Source organism: Lonchura striata, chromosome 1 (assembly GCF_046129695.1).
Source record: "Lonchura striata isolate bLonStr1 chromosome 1, bLonStr1.mat, whole genome shotgun sequence".
Taxonomy (NCBI): Eukaryota; Metazoa; Chordata; class Aves; order Passeriformes; family Estrildidae; genus Lonchura; species Lonchura striata.
The window spans coordinates 105282703-105301465 of record NC_134603.1 but is presented as its reverse complement, the minus strand read 5'-3'; the positions used below and the strand labels follow the sequence as shown (position 1 = coordinate 105301465).

Below are 18763 nucleotides of genomic sequence, written 5' to 3'. Positions count from 1 at the left end.
TAAATACTGTGACTTGGAGCAGTTAGGAAAGGTTTATATTCCCAAAGATTTCCCAATCCAGATACGCACAGCACATGGGAAGTCAGTTCACGTAAATGGCAGTGTGTCCTGCCAGGATTCAGATCCCTCACACAGGGCTTTGTCTGCGGGGCCCCACCAGCTTCCCACAGTCCCAAACAAAGTCAGTACATTTGGCGCAGACTCAGGATCCAGCTGCATGCGTTCCCTGGCTGAGCTGCCGCCCTAATACCATGGACAACTTAAGAGCCCGTGGTGGTTATAGCCCCTTATGTGACACCCAAGGCACAGGCAATTTGATGATACTACACATATGACTACACAGTAAATTCAACAGTTATAGGGAATTATTAATCTTTCTGGAAGTGTGTAACATGCAGAGCCAGGCTCAGGAAGGAGCATAATGGAGAACCATCTATCCCATCTCCTCTTCCCACAGCTTGGAAATGTCTTAAGTGCTCATTAAAGTAGCAGGGAAAGGAAACTGCTTTCTGAAGCTCAGGGTATTGTTCTCCTTTGCAGATTGCCCGTGTATCCCTGCGCAAGGATGGGGACAGGCATTTCCTCAGCATGTGTGTGCCAGAGACGTGAGAAGTGCTCATCCTTAAGGGTGCTGTCAGAGCACAGGCCACAGCTCAGAACAATAGCAGCCCCTAATAAAGAAAACCAGATGTCAAGCTCAAGATCTATACAATGCACAAAATATTTCTGTGTATCCCACTGACATCACTAGCACAAAATGCCAACTTCACTGCAGACACAGTTCCAGCAGCTCCTCTGCAAGCTGTATTATCCCATCACTCGTGGACAGGGCATTGTGGGATGCCCTCTGCAGAGCAGTGAGGAATATCTGGGGTTTTAGCGACAATTCCCTCTGCTGCTCACACCTGACAACAGAGAACCCTTGGCACACTGCCAGAGTTTGGATCATTCTTCATGTTCACTTGGCAGCTCACCTTTAAATAATAGCTCATTTAAGTTTATTAGCCTTCCCAAATCCCAGAATACTAAATGAATCCAGTTAGGACAAAGACAAAGTGGTTTTAGATCCTTGAGTCTCACTCTTCATGAATAAAAAAGGCTGCAAACTCTTTAATGAGTGTCTGATGAGCTAAATCACAGACAGATCAATTACAGCCTATGAAGACAAACTGCTAAGGATTAAATTGTTAAGAGTGGTACAGGAGATTAGAGGATGAGGAGAAGATGCTCTTGATGCATGTGATGAAGCCTTTTTCCAGTAACACAACAGACTCACACCAGTCTTTGAGATGCACAAGCTTTAGCTTATGCCGGAAGGACCAGTCCTCTTTCCCTAGGATAAACACAGCAGAAACCTTGTGCCCCCCACAAACTGATGCCACAGTCCAGGCAGTTAATTCAGGAGGACTCCTTAGCTTCTACTGAAGCAAGCAGTGTTCAAAGATCCATCTCTGCATTTGCCCTATTCCCTCTTTGTACCCCTCCTTCAAAGCTTCCAGCTTTTTAACCCTTCCTTCCAAATATTTTCACCACCTGGCTGTTTCCTTTTACTCTAAAATTAGAAACATGTTAAGTTTCACTCCATAACACCATGCAAACCTACATGCATTGAAAAACCCAGCAGGCATGCTGCCAAGTCACTGAAAAATATTTTGGCTCTTCACCTTTGAAGGCTGTAGATCAGCAGACGTTGCCTAAATTCCCAGTGTCTGCAGGTCAACCCCCTGGGAAGCCTCATTTCAGAGTACAGCTTGGGGTGGCGCTGCCATTAAACGTTTTTCCTTCCTACTTCTCAGCCAGCATGAGTCACCATTTACCTCAACAGCCTTGAAGCCTTTTGTCAGTCTCAAACATTTTAATTGATGTTTTCCCAGAAATGTTTCTGAGCACATGGAGCCGGCATAGCCTTTGTAAGTGTAAAGCAGGCATTTACATTCAGCACTCTCCCCCCATATTTTAATCTGCTTTACAAGTTCTAAAATTAATTGGGAAGATTCCACCTTCCAACATCCCCCTAACTGTAGGATTTCAGTTTCTGCCTCTATATAATTCTCTTTTTCAGACAGCCAATATGCTTACTGCTGTCACAAGAAAGACTCCAGCCTGTGAAAGTTCCTTCCAGTTTACAGGGCTTAGCTACCTGCTCTAAACATCCTTTGGTGTCCAGATTTAGTTTTAAACTGGCCCTGGAAGAGTAGGAACCAATCCCAGTTCTGCCCTTTTAAAATCTCACAGTGCTATGAATACTGCATGGCAGTTATATAGCTCTCCTACACGGGAATCAGGCAAAAAAAAAATCAAGTAGACCTCAAATGTGAGCAGCACAGCCAAATCTGATCCACATGACATGTCAGACAGATTTACACACACAAGGGCAAACCGCCGAGCTCCCTGCTCAGTTAAACTCCCACCCATCTCCATGGCAACTTTACTCCAGCAAAGCCTGACACAAAGCAGGCAGCTACTAACCAGCCTCTCTACTGCTGGTTAGCAGCTCTGCAGGAATTCGCTGCTGAGAATAGGTTGAGAATGTCACTGCCGATGAGGATCTGAGTGCCTTTAACACTCAGGCACCAGAGAGATGAACGGGGGTCAGGGTACAGATTAGCTTTTCCCACCCCACATACAGCCTCTGAAGAAGGCTATGATAATCTGCCACTTGCTAAGATCCAAATTATTCTACTGAGTGGCACTGGCCCCAAGAGCTAAGCTGGTGGAGAGCCACACAAGAGTAAGAGGAGACATATGCCATTGGCATCAGGCTCTCAGCCTTTGGAGAGCCATGTCCTTGTAGCTGTTTGAGACTATTAAATCCTCAGGAAACCACAGCTGGCAGGAACTCGCTGCAGCCCACAAACCAGATGCAAAGGGAAGATTAGTCATATTGCTGCAATACAACAGGACCTCACACATCAGGATGGGTGCCCACTCTGCCAGCTCCCATATCAAGACAGGCAGGCTGTATCTCAGACTTCCTAACAAGCATGCATTCATGTATTTAAAAAGTCATTTACCCATTCACTAATAGCCAAAACAGTAAGTCTACAGTTTTATAACTAAGATTAGATACAGCCCTACTGATACTTCCAGCTTTTCTAGGGGAAGGACTCTGTACATTTCTCTTATAAAATTCTCTCTTCTATGCCCTTTAAGAATTTGGCACAGTTATAAAATATAAATATGAGAATACATTCAATTTTAAAACAAATTATGCAGGTTTAATTAGGTGTGCATATGTAATCTTTAGAGAATTAATGGTATGTGAATTAGCCAGATGCTTGAATACATTGCTTAAGTTTGCAAAGAAAAGGAGAGAAAGAGAAAAACCACAAGACTTGTTTTTTTGTTCATCTGATTTTAAATAAATCAGCATCTGTCTTGTAGCCTGCTTTCTCTGCAAGACTGTAGCAATGTGAATTTCAAGCTGTCCTTTTCTGCGGCCTCTAAATTATTTCAGATTTCCTTTAAAAAAGGACACCTGCTTCCTGTCGATTGATATTGCAAATGTTACGGCTGCTAGTAAGAACAATGAGAAACAGAAGTTACTAAAACATTATCCAAAGACTGGTTTTGATCACCACATAAAATACAGAACAAAATACATATGTATGCACATGGTGTGGGAGATGCTAGAGCAGGCAGCCTGCTCACTGAATGTCAGGTGGTATTCCACAGATAGGCTTTGCAGGATTTGCAGAAATACTATCTCTAGCAGGAATATCCTCCACATTGCACGTCACTTATCTCTCAGTCCACATGACAATAAAAACAAAATAGATCTGATCAATTAATTACTCTTTGTAATCAAGATATTCACAGCCAGTGCCTTCAGTGGAGCTTTGGAAATTAGTAACAAAAAATTAAAACAAGTAAAGCCCCATATGCATATTCCAGCATGAGTACAGTCCATTTCTGTTATGGGTACCAATGGAAAAAAGCAGCCTGCTGTGGACAGCCATGCCTGTGGAGGGCAGATGGAGGGCAGTTGCTATCTGTATGCTGAAGGGACATCCAGAGTGAATTTGTGACATCTGCTCAAAGCCAGATTCTGTAGGAGGCTGTTATCAGCCACAAGGCTGATGAAAATCTATCAGTTACCAGCAACTGAGGGTGAGCCTTTCTTTTCCATTATGTATTACAGTTATAAGAATCCAAGGTAGATTCAGAGGAACAACAACACATATTTAACAGTGACCTGCCATACTGATATGATTGAAATGGCTCCTGGTATTCTGGGGTGACCTGCTTAGGGGCTGTAACTTCCCACTTAGCTGGGTATATGTTATACATTATTAGGGTTCGAGATGATCCACATACCAGTCCTGTGGCTATAGCCTCTGAGGCTCTGCTCGGATTAATAAACAGATGAACAGGAAGAAAGACTAGACGTATCTTTGAAAAGTATAATGCTAGAAATATCTTATTTTTTCTGAGCACCACACAATCTTATTCCAACACACAGCCAGAACTCTGTCTTCTATACTGCTGGATCAAACTAAAAACTGAGAAAATGGGAAGGACAACACCCTTCTCATCATATGGCTCCACAGCATCCAAGAAACAACAATGTATACCTGCTGCCTCTCTTACAGAAGGCCATTTGCAAAATTCAGATCTTCTCTGGTTTTATTGGTCACTGCATGTGGCAAACACTTGATGAAGCCCAGACAAAAAGAAGATAATAAAGTCCATGGTGCAACTCCAGACTAAATAAGCAGTTCCAGAAGACACAGTATTGGCTACGAATCACAATGTTTTATGGGATCTGACCTTTAAAACTGCATCAGTTTTCAGAACACTATCTCTTTCAGTGCCTACACAAGAGCTGGAAGCATTATGAGATACAAGCTGGGCTGTATCAGAAGAACTTCTGTGTGCTGAAAGTTTGAAAGACTATATGTGCAGACACAAGAATATGAAGCATCCTGTTCTTTTATTGCCAAGAAAAGGGCAAACTATCCATTAAAGTAAGAGACACTGTATCCTGAATCTGGAAAGTGCAGCCTAAGGGTGAAAACAGTTTGCTAGAGAAAACACATTTTGTTTTAGCCTTGCCTGAATCCATCAAAATTCATCCCTGCTTCTTCCCTGGTGATGCAAACAGCTGAGGGTGAAAGTTGCCCATCTGCAAAACTATTCCAAGACACTGTGCTAGCAAGCTCATGTTACCAGCAATTTCAACATATACCCTTGTTGCAAAAGACAGGAGCAACTTTTACTAAAACTCAGGTATTTTTATTTAATGAAGTAACTAGAACACATCAGGAAGATCTTCTATAAAAGGATGCCAATCCTTTATCAAGCTTTCCCTCCCATTTAACAGTAAACAGAATACTATTTCGCCTATACATCTCATTCACCAACACCAAGATTACAAAGTCATATAACTCACAGTATAAATAATGATTTTTGTATAAAGGAAATTAAATTGGTTTGGTTAAAACTTTTTGGTTAAGACAATTGCTTTTAGTTAGACTTTTTGTTCTCTAAGAAAGAAGGGAATATTTCTGATAATAGGATTTGTAAAAGAAACAACTTTTCCACCTGGAATTAACGAGTGTGTGTTTTTCAACAGCAAAAAATTTCAGCACAAGCATCTAATTTTTATTACTTCTTGTGCTGTTCAGAGCACATGTATTAATCATCATATTTTTATTTAGAATTAGTGTGGGTTTAGCATTAGATAGCTTCCCATCACAAAGCATTATTGTACATTTATATCTATTAACCTTTCCCACAGAGGAAATAAAATTATCCCTTGTGTGCCATTTCACCATTTCATTTCAGGAACCTGACTCATCTATTTGTTTCATTTTCTTTCTTTCTTTTTTTTTTTTTTTTTGGCCATTATGCAGCAAATCACAAATGCACTTCAGTCCTAGAACAATACAATTTCAGTTGAATATAATTCCTTCATCCATATACAAGGGGGGTAAAAAGGGAAGGAATAAAAGGCAAAGCAAGGCACCCTTATTTTCCAGAGCCCAAGGCAGGGAGGGTGCGGGGCCGGCGCTCAGCACCGCGGACAGCGTCCTTCCTCCCCGCTGCTGCACCTGCCCCACAGCCCGACCGGGGCAATAAATCACCGATACAAAACCTCACCCACACACATCACCTCACAGCTCTCAGCTTTCTCTCCGTTCTCACCTACACCTCTAACAGCAGCCACACCTACTAATTATCTCTTCGCATGTGTGAGCACTTACATGAGAAATTAATAAGCACTACCACCATAGAATCACAGAACATCGCAACTTGGAATGGCCCCATAAAAATCATTCAGTCTAGGTCCCTGTTCCTCACAGGACTGCCTAGCATTACACCATATGGCTGAGAGCATCATCCAGATGCTCCTTGAACTCTGCCAGGCTTGGTGCCACAACCCCTTCCCTGGATAGGCTGTTCCAGTGATTTTCTCAGCGAGGAACCTTTTCCTAATGCCCAGCCTGAACTTCCACCAATGCAACTTCATTCCATCCCCTCACATTTTACTGCTGGTCAGCAGAGAGAGACTAGAAACTCCCATCCACTACCCCTCTTAAAGAAGTTATAGACTTCCATGGGATCACCCCTCAGCCTTCTTTTCTCCACACTCCACCAAACCAGCGATCCCAGTTGTCTCTTATTACATCCTACCCTCAAGGTCTTTCACCACCTCAGTTACCCTCCTCTTGACACTCTCCAATAATTTTATGTTCTTCTAGTATTGTGGCACCCAGAACTGCACGTGGGGCTCCAGATGGAGCCACACCTTTCAATGCACTGTAGAGCAGGATACTGGACTAGCTTCCCTGGACCAGCTGGCAATGCTGAGTTTGATGCATCCAGGACACAGCTGGCCCTTTTGGCTTCCAGGGCATACTGCTGACTCATATCCAACTTCACATCAACCCAAACCACCATCAGACTGCCTTAGACACAACAGCTGCACTCAATCTTTTTGAAACTGTTTGGAAAGCACAGTTATGACAGTTGTCATAGTTGTGTGAAATAGCCAGCTCAGTTCTACATCAGAATGTCAAACCAGATGCTTACAAAAGCGCCAAGAAAGCCTCAATATCAGAGAAGTTTAGGACTTGCTTTACCTTCTTTCTTTCATTTCTACACCCATGAATGCAGCGATAATTGCACAAATATAAAAGGTGGGGAGTGGGGGCATTTAAACCTTCCTGGTGGAATTGACCTCACAATGAAAGTTCTAACGTTAGACCTGCAAGAAAGCGTGAGCCATGCCACATACTGAAGGCATTTTTACCCAAGAAAAGCAAAACGGACTCAACATTCCAATGGTGTCTTCAATGGGGGTAGTGGCAGACTTTTTAGTTATAACTGCAAGGAAACAGATGTAACATTTTCCCAACTCCTTTTGCAGAAGTTGATCCATTTCAAATGGTACTGGACAGGTTCCACAGCTCCAAAATTGAATTTAGCTTCTGTAATTACTCTTTTTCCTTTTATATGCATATGAAAAAGAAAACCAAGGGTATTATTATTTTCATTCTTTAACTACAGAAAAAGTAATATCATAAAACAACCCATAAAGTAGGGTGATGGGAGGAGGGAATCACTTGCCAGGAATAGAAAGGAAAACCATGCCAAGAGTGAGGACATTGCTATTTCCACCTGCAGTCTCTTTAAAAATTAAACAAACCTAAATGAAAATTTTCATATAAAATGATTTGGTGATACAATGTTTTTACTTTTATGCCTCTAGTGAACACCATGAACACAGACACCAAACCAGCTTTCCTTTGACTAAGAACTGGAAGCTTGCTTCATCTCCAGCCTCGACCCTGAATGGGCACTTCCTGCTGGCAAGAACTGATGCTATTTAGAGTACTACTAAGGGAGAAGTCTAGTTTTAGGTTTCCCCAGTTTTTATCTAAAACTACACTAGTCCATGCTGAACAGGCAATTTTGCCTGCTTCCTACAAGCATTTTGTTCTTCCACTTTACCATCCCAAGAATGAAAACTATCCTTAAATTACCTAGTACTAAAATCCTCAGGGGTTGTCTTTCATCTACTAAGCTAATAAAACCAAAGCAAAGAAAGACTGAGCAAAAGAAGATTAATTCAGACTCAATTTTCTTAGTCATCTGCAGAGCAGACAAGATCGAGGCACTTAAAAGCACTGCACTACAGATGCTGGTTATTTAAGTTATGACAGCCCTTCAAAGGATGCAGGAAAATGGATTTCTTGGATGGTCCCTAGGACATAGGGCAGCTGCTTTGGGAGTTCCCAAGCTCTGTTCTGTTGACGTTATGCAGCCCCCATGTGCTCATTTGTTCCACAGAGAGACAGCGCAAGCTGAGAGAACAGAGTGCAGCTGCATAATCATGGAAACTCTTGCTCCCCTCCCTAATACCCTTATTTTTCATTCTTGACATTTAATCCAGAGATGCACACCTTCCTCAGATCCTTCTTATGAGGTGTTATTGGAAAACAAAACATTTTTTTTTTTATAACTAAGACCCTTATCTTTTCAGTTTTCTGAGGTATTTATTCCAAAACTGCAAATACTGGATCAAAATGCTTTGTGCTTAGAAGTCCTGAAAACATCTGTAACACTGAAGATAGCAAATCCTCAGCTCAAAAAAAAGATGCAGAGTCCATCAGCAATCACACACCCAGTGGTGCAGGGAACAAAAAAAAAAATCAATAATAATGAAATATTATCTAAGTGCTATTCCTGTGACCTGGAAGGTAAGAAATGCCATGACAAGTTCTCACCTTGAAGAGGTTATTCTAGAACCCCATCATGTTTAGTGCTAGATTGTTTTTAGGAGCATCTGTTAATTTTAAATCAGATTAGACAAGTCATGTATATATTAAATTAATAAGCATTTGAACACATTGGAGATTAAAGAGGTTACCTTGGAAACATTCTGATATTTGAAAAGCAGTTTCTAAAAAACCCTAGCAAGTGAGAATCCAGGTACTTCTTTGAGAAGAAGCATCTACTTGAATGCTTTGTTAGGGGACGCTTCATACTTGGCCAACTCCCACCTGCTTAACAGTGAAGTCAATTATTACCTACACACTTACAATAACAGCCATCATTACTGGTGTCCTTCACATCCTCACAAGGCCACTCAGTCTCTCAAGGGAAAAGCAACGATGTATAATTGATACAGGTCTAATCTGGTTTAATGACCATACTGGGATTGGAGAAACAGTCCTAAAGGAAACTTTAGATCATTTGTTCCAGCTACATTAGACTGACTTGCAGTAAATGCTGAAACTCAAATAGTAACACAGCAAAGGCAGGCATGGTCTGCTCTGCAAGGCTGGCTCATCAAACAGGGCTGTCATACAATCATCTCCATGTCACAGCCCAGACACCCATTTGCTCTGGGACTCAGCTACTGGAACACTGGGCAGAGTTTATGGGCTTGGGTTCATCCAGGCTAATAATCACATTTTTCTATTCTTGCACACAGTCTCTTAAAAGTTCCTACTGATCAGCAGCCAACACATCTCTGTCTCAAGTCAAAACCCTCCTCACCGGAAGAAAGAGCAGAAGAGTTGACTGAATGTGATTTGTATTTGTTTAACAAGTCAATTCAAGCTTTTTGGGAGATGCTGTGTTGTGACTTTTAGGCAGACACTCACCAGGTAGACTGAAACATCAATGCCTTTTATTTAAAATAAGAACCTAAATGGACTCCTATTCAGAGAGTCCAATACACTACCTTAGCAATAGCATATGATTATTAAATTCCAGTGAGACAAATCTAACAGCTGTACCTCAGAACTACTTATTTGAGCGGGAAGAAATACTAAGCATTTGTCCTTGGAGTATTTCCTGTTAAAGGACTAAAATAGCAAATGAGGAGATAACCCTTTCAGGCAAGTAACAATGCCTACTGATGGCAAAGCATTCTTCCAAATGAAGTAACTTCCTACATAAGACCTTAAAATTTGCTTTTCTTTTATTAGGAGCCTGAATGTACCTAAACAATAATCTACAATGTCCCAGACTGTCTAATTTCAACATAAACCACTAAGAATGTGACAAATCTCTTAATTCAAACCAAAAGCACACAAGCTTCAACATTTTTCTACATGGATTATTTCCTTGCTTTGAGTTATCACTTCAGTTTTATCACACTCAAAATAGCTTCCTGGAAGAAGAAGAAAACATGTATTCTTAAGATGACTGTTTAGAAAGAAATACTGGATATACATAACCAGATAAATTCATGCAACCCCTTTGGTTATGTATAGAAGCCACAACTTGGCTCTCACTTCCTTTCACCCCTCAAACCACTCACTTCACAACTTGATGAAGGACATGCAGAATGTGGGTAGCTTTTTAAATGCCTTCTCTCACTGTTAATCAGTGCATGCCCCTCATTCAAACATCTGTCCATATACACAGATTTTTCTGGGACACCATCAAGCTTTCAGCTTCCATTAATAACAGTTAAAATGCAAATGTCATAGTTATCACTGCTGGACCTCTTGCTAACACCCTTGTGGTCTTTGGTTCATGTGATGTTTTTCTTTTTTCCAGCTTGCAGATGATAGATCATATTTATGTGTTGGAAGTTACTTGAAAAGACATTAAAAAATTTTGGGATGCTGCAGTGAACTCTGCTCTTTCCTCTGACACAGACATCAAAAATCTTCTTACTAAGGTTATTTCCTCCCAATAAATATCTGAGGTTACCTCAGGGATGTTCTGCAACTGAGAAGTGCAAGAGTAAGATGAAGCATAAATGAAACATTCGCTCTTCTTTAACACATGGCTTGCACTCCAAAAAAGCTCAAGATCCTTGCCTGGAGGTATTGCTATGGATGGATAATAGCATGAGATATGGCCATAAATGTTTAATTTATAAACCTAGCAGCTAGAAAATTATTCAAGTAGACTGAAAGTGCTGAGGATTTTAATAGCGCCTGCCCACACTGAGAGATGGAAATAGCACCAGGAGCTCAGAGATGAGCATAGACACACTTGCATATATTGGTCAGTGTTGAAAATGTTGCATAAACTGAACTTTCGGAGAAAATTTAATCCCCGTGAATGTAGTGGGCAATTCCAGAGATTTCAAGGGCATTGCTTCTGCTTTCACAGGATATGGCTTGGCTTGCTGCCCCTCTCTTCACAGGCCTGCCAGCTGCTCTTCCAAGTGCTGGGTTCATCTTGGAGGGGAAACAGCACTGCAGTACAAAGGCATTAATACTCCTACATTTCTCCAGGGCAATTCTGCTCAGGCAAAGGAACCTTGATACTGTAACTACAAATGCAAACTCGTGGATGAGAGAAAGAAATAAAGAATAGGAGCAGCACAGCAAAGAAGTGAGGAAGACAATGATGTGCCCAAGAAAACAGAAAAATATGAAGTAGAATAAAACCTAGGGCAAACTAGAATAAATGGCACTGACTGAGCCACAACCAAGCCTTCTTCCCAGAATGTTTTTCAATAAGCTTCAGAGGATAGAAACCAATAGGGTAGCAGCCAAAGTAATCACGGAGGTAGTCCCTGAATTATTGGCCACTATAAAGGAATGACAGCATCTTGCAAAGGTACTGATGAAGGGACAACTCCACTGGCTTTGTCATTTTTATACTACACACAGATACCTGGTGCACTTCTCCTCCATGCAAGGCAGCAGTTCAATTTTTCACCTACAATCAAGTTTTGTACCTTGAGCCCTTTCTGACAAAAAAGTATAACACCATGAATTAGCTACAGCTCCTCATGCAAGCCCAGGAAAGAAATCTTTTGATGATCTTCCCACAGTGCAAGGCAAAAAAAGAAATCCTTTCTGGCGTAGTGTGCTTAGTCTCTAATTTGGGAAAGGAAAAGCCTAGCACCTCACCATTGAGAGGCTGCTTGCCTTTGGCTCACACTTGCTATCATTCTTTTTCAATGAGAAGATGAAAACTTCTAATAGCTTAGATGCAAGGGTGCTAACCCATGTCAATAAAGCCACTTTCACCTGAAGTAGCAGAAATTTTCACCAGTTTAGAGACTCCCAAATGAGATACCAGATACTGAATAACGGCTCAATCCTTCAAATAGGTCAATAGGGCTCCATATACAAAGAAGACTCTTCTTACTATTCACAGTGGACCCATGTTAGGACCCAGGTTTAGGTCTCCCCTAAAATTTTAAGTTATTGAATATGAACAGCAAACCATTGCCTTTATTTATTTCCACTCAAATCCAGAAATATACCAACCTATATTCAACACTTTTAAATAAATGCCTATAAATTCCCATAGTGATATGCAGTTTTCTAAAATTATGTCCAGCCCAATGAAAAGATCTCTGGCCATGAGTTAGGTCACATAATCACAGCAAAGAATTCTCTCTCTTCAGTTAAAGGGAAAAAATACATTCTTGCTAAATTGCTTTCAAATAAAGGAACAATCCACTTATGCTTTGTTCCTACAGTTGCTCTAAGGAACATTTTCTTGCACTTTCAGAAAGGATAAGGCTCTGCCTTGTCATTCCTGACACATGATCATGAGACTTATGGGAAGAAATTCAAGCTACTGGACTCTTGAAGGATACTTAGGAAATCCTGTTTAACAATCATCCTATAAAGCTTTTCTAGCTTGACTTCAGGGCCTCATCCAAAGACCACCAAACAGAATGGCTGTTGGGGATTGAAGCTTCTATCTCTGATTAGGAGCATAAAAAACAAATAAAATGGAAAATTGTTTGCTGCCAGCAATCTTTCCAAAAGGCTAAGACAGATGCTATTAGTAGCAGGACTTTTAAAGGAGAGGGCTGACTGTGGAAAGTGCCAACTACCTCACCATGCAATAAGGTGCCACAAAAGTCCTCAGAAATTCATACCAGCAACCACACTTAAGGGGCCCACACAACATCAAGAAAACTGCTAGGCAACCCTTGGTACTATTTGTTTTATGGATGCTTTTGTTAGGTATTGCCTTTTTTTAATTAAAAAAAAAAAAAAAAAAGTGCTCTTGGGGAATCTATTTTCCTTTCCTCTTCTGACTTCAGCACAAACACACTAGCAAAAATAGAGCCACAGTACAAATAAAAATAGCTGAAAAACTTGCAGCTGTTGTTAATTTCCAAAGTATTCAATGTTGCCTGTTTAATGGTGGAACAATATGCTCCAGTTTCAGTCCTGGCACAAGGCTATCCGAGCAGCAGGCAGATATTTAGCTCATGTGAATGCCAAAGGCAAGTCAACTACTACAGCAACTAGAGAAATGGAAGGAAGACAACACGATGTAAACCAGTGGATGTCCACACCAAACATTTTCTCCAGCTTTTTGTTTCTCATTGAATGCTATTAGCTGACTCCCCAGCTGGATAGACCAGGCTTGCAGACTTACTAGCATGCTTAGCAGGAAAAAAATGTGCCTAATAAAAATTCATGAAGTGGAGAACATTTTTACAGCTGAAGAGCTGATTTTTCTGTTTTAAGTATAGGGTGTTTCTGGTGTGAAATGATTTACACAGGGAAGTTTTGCTCACTTATCTCCCTGAATAAACCAACTTGTCTATGGTCTGGATGAGTGGATTTCCCAAATTTCATACAGAATAAAGAAATAAAGTACTCGGTATTTGTAGAAGAAATTAAACAAAACATGCCTCTTAAGCTTGGCAAGGAGAATCTAAATACTTAAACCATTTTTGATACACTGAAGTCAGATGCAGCAGAAATGCTTTCTTAGTTACACCTCTTGAAGCTCTGCCTTCAGTTGCTAAGCATCTTCTCATGCATACCCACTCACAAACCCGACTGAGCAGAATTAGCAAGGAAGCAATGCCTATAAATTCACACACAACAGCCACAAGGAGCAGTGAAGTACAAAAGAAAAATTAAGACTTTATGTACAGGATTAACATTCAAAGGCTCAGAAGTGACAAGGAAATTAGGAAATAGCTGATTATTCCTGGAAATACAAAGTTTCCATCTTGCTGGGCTTCATTTGTCTCATTCCCATGCAAAAAGGCACAGTTATAGGTCATAAAGCCAGAGCATTTAGGAGTTAATATCTAGTGAAAAAAAAAAAAAATTCTCCTCTTGTTAAGGGCTCATTGACAGAGCAAAATTTAAAAAGTGGTAAATTACAGCTTTAAAGAGAGGGAAAACAGAAATTTTAATGCCAGTCAAAGCTTTTAATATTGCCAATACCCCTCTATTATCCTCAGATAAAGTTTTAATCTACTCAGTGGAAGAAAAAAAGGCCCCAACAATCCAACCTTGGCCCAGCGATCGCAAAAGCAAAGGCTTGGTCCAACACTCAACAGATCAGAGACTTGGGTTCAGGGAGCTCTATATAAATAAGCAGCCAGTGAATGTGACTGAAGTGGGGAAGAAAAAGGCCTGGTTGGGGTTGAAAAGCAGACACATAAATAATAGTTTCACACATAGCCCCATGCCTTCCTGCAGGTACAGAATAGGATTAGCTTAAATTCAGTTTAAAAAGGCAATTGACAGTGCAGATGTGGCAAAGCCATCATTGCTGAGCACCTGAAGGCAGGTGGAGCAGGCACCCAGGGCCAACAGCATTGTGCTCCTGCCCTCAGCCCAAGGGTGGAGAAGAGAAACCAGCTGGATTTCGTGGCGTTTTCTGCAAAAGGACAAAGCAATGGTGAGAGCTATGGAGAACCTGTTGGAGAGAGCTTGGTGTCCAGCTGTTCCCCAGGCTTTTGAGCTCTCCCTGACTTCAACCTTCACATAGAAAGTGTCCTTCCTGATCCCGTCCCCCTGCTGTTTAACAGAGCAAAGCCATATGCCTCTGGTGCCTACAGAGACAGCAGTAACACGGTTGAACTCGTTATTCACGTTAGATATTTGTCCTGGCTGTCCACAGCTCAGTCCCTGCACGTATGGCTGCTCCTGTGACAGATGATATTTGCACATAATAGGTCACATCACAGGACAGTAAAGGTATCAAGGCATACAGGCACCTATCCAGCCAGGTACAGACCTGCCAGGATATAGTGCCCAGTCATAAAAGACAGAGCCTTCCTTGTTTGAAGCAGGAGTGGCTGCTACTCATAGGTCACTGATAGGGATCATTCACTGTATATTCTCTGAGCTTCCTGACATATTTCATTTTCTCTATAAAGAAAGAAACTAGATCACAGAAGTTATTTTATTCAGCTTTTAAATCTAGTCCAACAGAGTGAGCAATTACCTGGCCACAGAAAAATTGCAAAACTAGATAATATTAGAGAAGAAAGAGAAACTGAGGAAACCTCCAGAAACAGAGAATCACACACGTGGCAATGCAGGAATGCTCACGCACACACTGCAACATGAAGGTTTTGTGTGGAATGGGTGAAACAAGACCCTGTTCATCGCTGGGCCCCAACAAGCCACTTAATATAGAAGGTCTGGAACTTAGCTGGCATTACACCAATATGAACATGCACAAGTAGAGCTTGTATGACAGTCTGGAAACCTAGGGACCAGAGGATGTGCTTCACACTTCAAGCCTAGTCCAGCCAGAAGCTTTCAGTGAGATTTCAGGACTTGCAATTACATCACCAGGTAACTACTAAAGCACTAACTGTGCTTTCTTTTGAGTATTAGGAGAAGTGGTAGGAAAAAAAACAGGAAAGAAAACACACCTCACTGCCTATTTTGCAGGGGAAAGGCCAAAATGAAACCCTAGTCACAGAATGACTAGATCTTTGAGATGAGTCGATGACTTATTCCAGGCACATCCACATGGACTGCTCTTAGAAAAGTACAACATCCATTTAAACAAAAAGAAAAGAAAGAAAACATCATCAGGAGAAATCCTTCTCTTTGAAACTGAAATCAGCAGGGCTTCACAGTGACACACTGTTGAAATCCTTTACATGTATTTGTGCTGATTTTTTATAACTCTGTTCAAAGAGAATGAAATATCGAACTTTTTTGTCTGCAACCATCAGACTATAAAGCTCACTGCTCATTCGTTAAAGCAATCATAACCCCTTGACTCTAGCAGCTGATCTTGGCAGTGGAAAGGAAGTTCACCAATGTGAGACTGACAACTAAATGGCAAAGATTACTAAAAATAACAAACCCAAAATGCACCAAGATACTAAGGATGATCATCTTGTTCTATTTCAGATCAGCTCTGCAAATTTAAGTCCAGCTATCACAGTAAAGGCATTCTTAATGGGTTAGAAACATGTTCTTTAAACCTGAACAAGTATCAGGAGACTGGATGCAACAGGACACAAATTCTTCAAAGTATAATAGCTTTGAAAAAATACAGGGTTCCATCAAAAGAAGCAAGAAGAGAAGCACGTGATGCCAGGACACCAGATTGAGAACTCTCAGATTGCTGCCAATGACACTGATGAACACAAATGAATCAAAGAATAATTAAATTTTAAAAATGTACATATGCAACCACATCCATCTATATGACTGGGAGATGTGCTACAGGGACAGTGAAACAAATCCTAAGAGAGAAACAAGATCTGGACAAGCAAGAAAGGTGATGCTGTGCTGTTCACCCACAGCAAAGAGATGGAAAGGAAAAGCCCATATAAACTTAATAAGTGCTCCTCGGGGTTACAGGGGCACAGAAAAAAGCCTCAGTTCTCTTTTTGGACTTAATGCACAACTACTAGAACACAGCACGTAACAGAGAAACAGAGAGATATTAATATTTTCCAAGCTCTGTTTTAGGAAAATTTAATCCTCTCTCCTATCCTCTCACTGTCCCTGAGATCATCTATATTGCTTTCCCAGCATCTGTCTTGTTCTAGCTGATACTACATTTTAAAATTGCTTCAGTTGACCAGACATTGTGGGGAGCACACATATTCAGTGTACATCTTAGGAAAGTTTGAAATGCTGAGCGCTTTTCCTGGAAAAGAATGATCATGACATCTTTAAATTCAGCAAGTAAAATTAAAAAGGCAGAGTTTTTGTTTTCAGGTTTAAAGAAGGAAAACAAAGGAAGAGACTGCAAAGAGCAGACCAAAGCTCTCAGAATCTTACATTGCTTTTGCAGAGGCCTCAGCAAAGCCTAAACATAAAGCAGCCAGAAAAGGCCTGTCAGCAGAGCAGAAGTCTTCTGACCTGCCCATCTGTGAGGTTTACCACTCAATGGAAAGTACCAGAGTGCAGCCACCCTCACAGGCAGCTATGTCTGAAACCAGACCACTGTCTGCCCATGCCAGTGCCCAAACGTGAGCACTGCTTTTGTTTATCTGACACAGCAAAACACCAGAGGATAATATATAAGCAGATGGTACTAGTTTATATCTCTTGAGGGTTGGTGGGTAGTTTTACAGATTCTGCATACTTTGAAATACACAGTACAACAACTGTGTAGGTATCCTTCAAGGCACACTTAACAAACCTTAGGTGAATAGAAGGCTCACAGGATTTTTGTTGATGTTGTTGTTGCTCAGTTGTTGCTCAATACAGAAGGCTCCATGAGATGCTCCTTTTATCAACCCCTACAACCAGTGAAGCAACCACAGGAATTCTAGCAGAGACATCCTGAGGCTCCTCTGGGCCCTATGGGGAGACTCCTGCTCTTCAAAGCCAACATACCCTACCTGGCACATGAGGTATAGTGCTGCAAATACACAGTCTGCTAGCATTGCAGGGAGAGAGCTTAGGGGGCGGCCAGATGAGTCAGTCTCATGCATAAAATGCAAAACCCAGCAAATCTCTGTGCATGCAGGCTAACTGAGAAAGCTCCTCTGGTGCCTAGGCAGCTGCCAGCATTGCTGGAAACACTGCAAAGGATATTTACAGAAGACAAAGCCAGAATGTAAAACTAATTATGAGAAAGTGCCGACTTCTCAACCTCAAACAAAGAGCTCACAGCAGCCAGTGTGCATATGAGTGGGTCTCTGGATTCACTGGCATTTGGTTGACTTCTTTTCAAAGTGAATTCTTGGATTTGTCACTACAGTTTTCCTTTGTCAAGAGCCAGTAATATTGTTTTGCTAATGGTTTATGCAGGAGTACTGGAGCCAGCAGCTTGCACACTGGTTGCTTTTATTGGTCTATTAAAATGAAATGAAGCTGATACTAAAGCTTTTATAATCATTTAGGTTACTTCATTATGAGTTCAGGGCAGAAAAGCAACCAATGGTGTGTTATACAACTGCCCCTCACTCTAAAGGAGAAATCTGTAAGGACTGAAGGAAAAATCAACAGTGTGAAATTTGGTTCTCCAGAGTTTTTGCTGGTAGACAGCTGCTTGCTGTACTTGGCACCACAGAAAAAAAAAAAAAAAAAAAAACAAAAAAAACAACACAGAAATAAATTCACCAGAAGTAGAGTTTGACAGAATGTATGCCAGGATGACTGCTATTGCACATTTATCATTGGCTGTATCCAGAAGCCCACATCAGGAACCAGGATATGGCTGCACAATCACTACAGAGAAGGAATAGGGACTATCACAGTAATTAAATGAAAGACACAACAGAAAGCAAGATGCAAAGGGAGGGTAAAAGCAAACAATGCAGCAGTATTTCTTGTCCTGACAGCAACTGGTCTCGATGCAGCCACTTAACTGCTGCCACGGTTTTCATTCATGGCAGGGAGTCCACGGCAGGACCTGCAGATAAACAAGGGAGGAAACGGCAGGTGTTTACTGAAAGCCTTTCCCAGTGTTTGGGAAAAAGGCAGGATGAAGGAGGCTTATCAAGAATTTCAGAGATTTATTTGAAGGTTAGGTTGGATTTAGGAAGAAAACACTAGGAACGGGACAATAGCACACAGATGAAAAAAGTCTTATTTGGATGATGTTCCCCCCCTCACACAGCCCCCTGAATAATCAGGCTAGCCCA

The 18763-nt window shown here is 41.2% G+C and overlaps 1 protein-coding gene across 1 annotated transcript in view; it reads right to left on the bottom strand.

Annotated features, from left to right (window-relative positions):
* VOPP1 (VOPP1 WW domain binding protein) overlaps positions 1–18763 on the bottom strand; it is a 62790-nt gene that overhangs the window by 19204 nt on the left and 24823 nt on the right. The window lies entirely within an intron of this gene.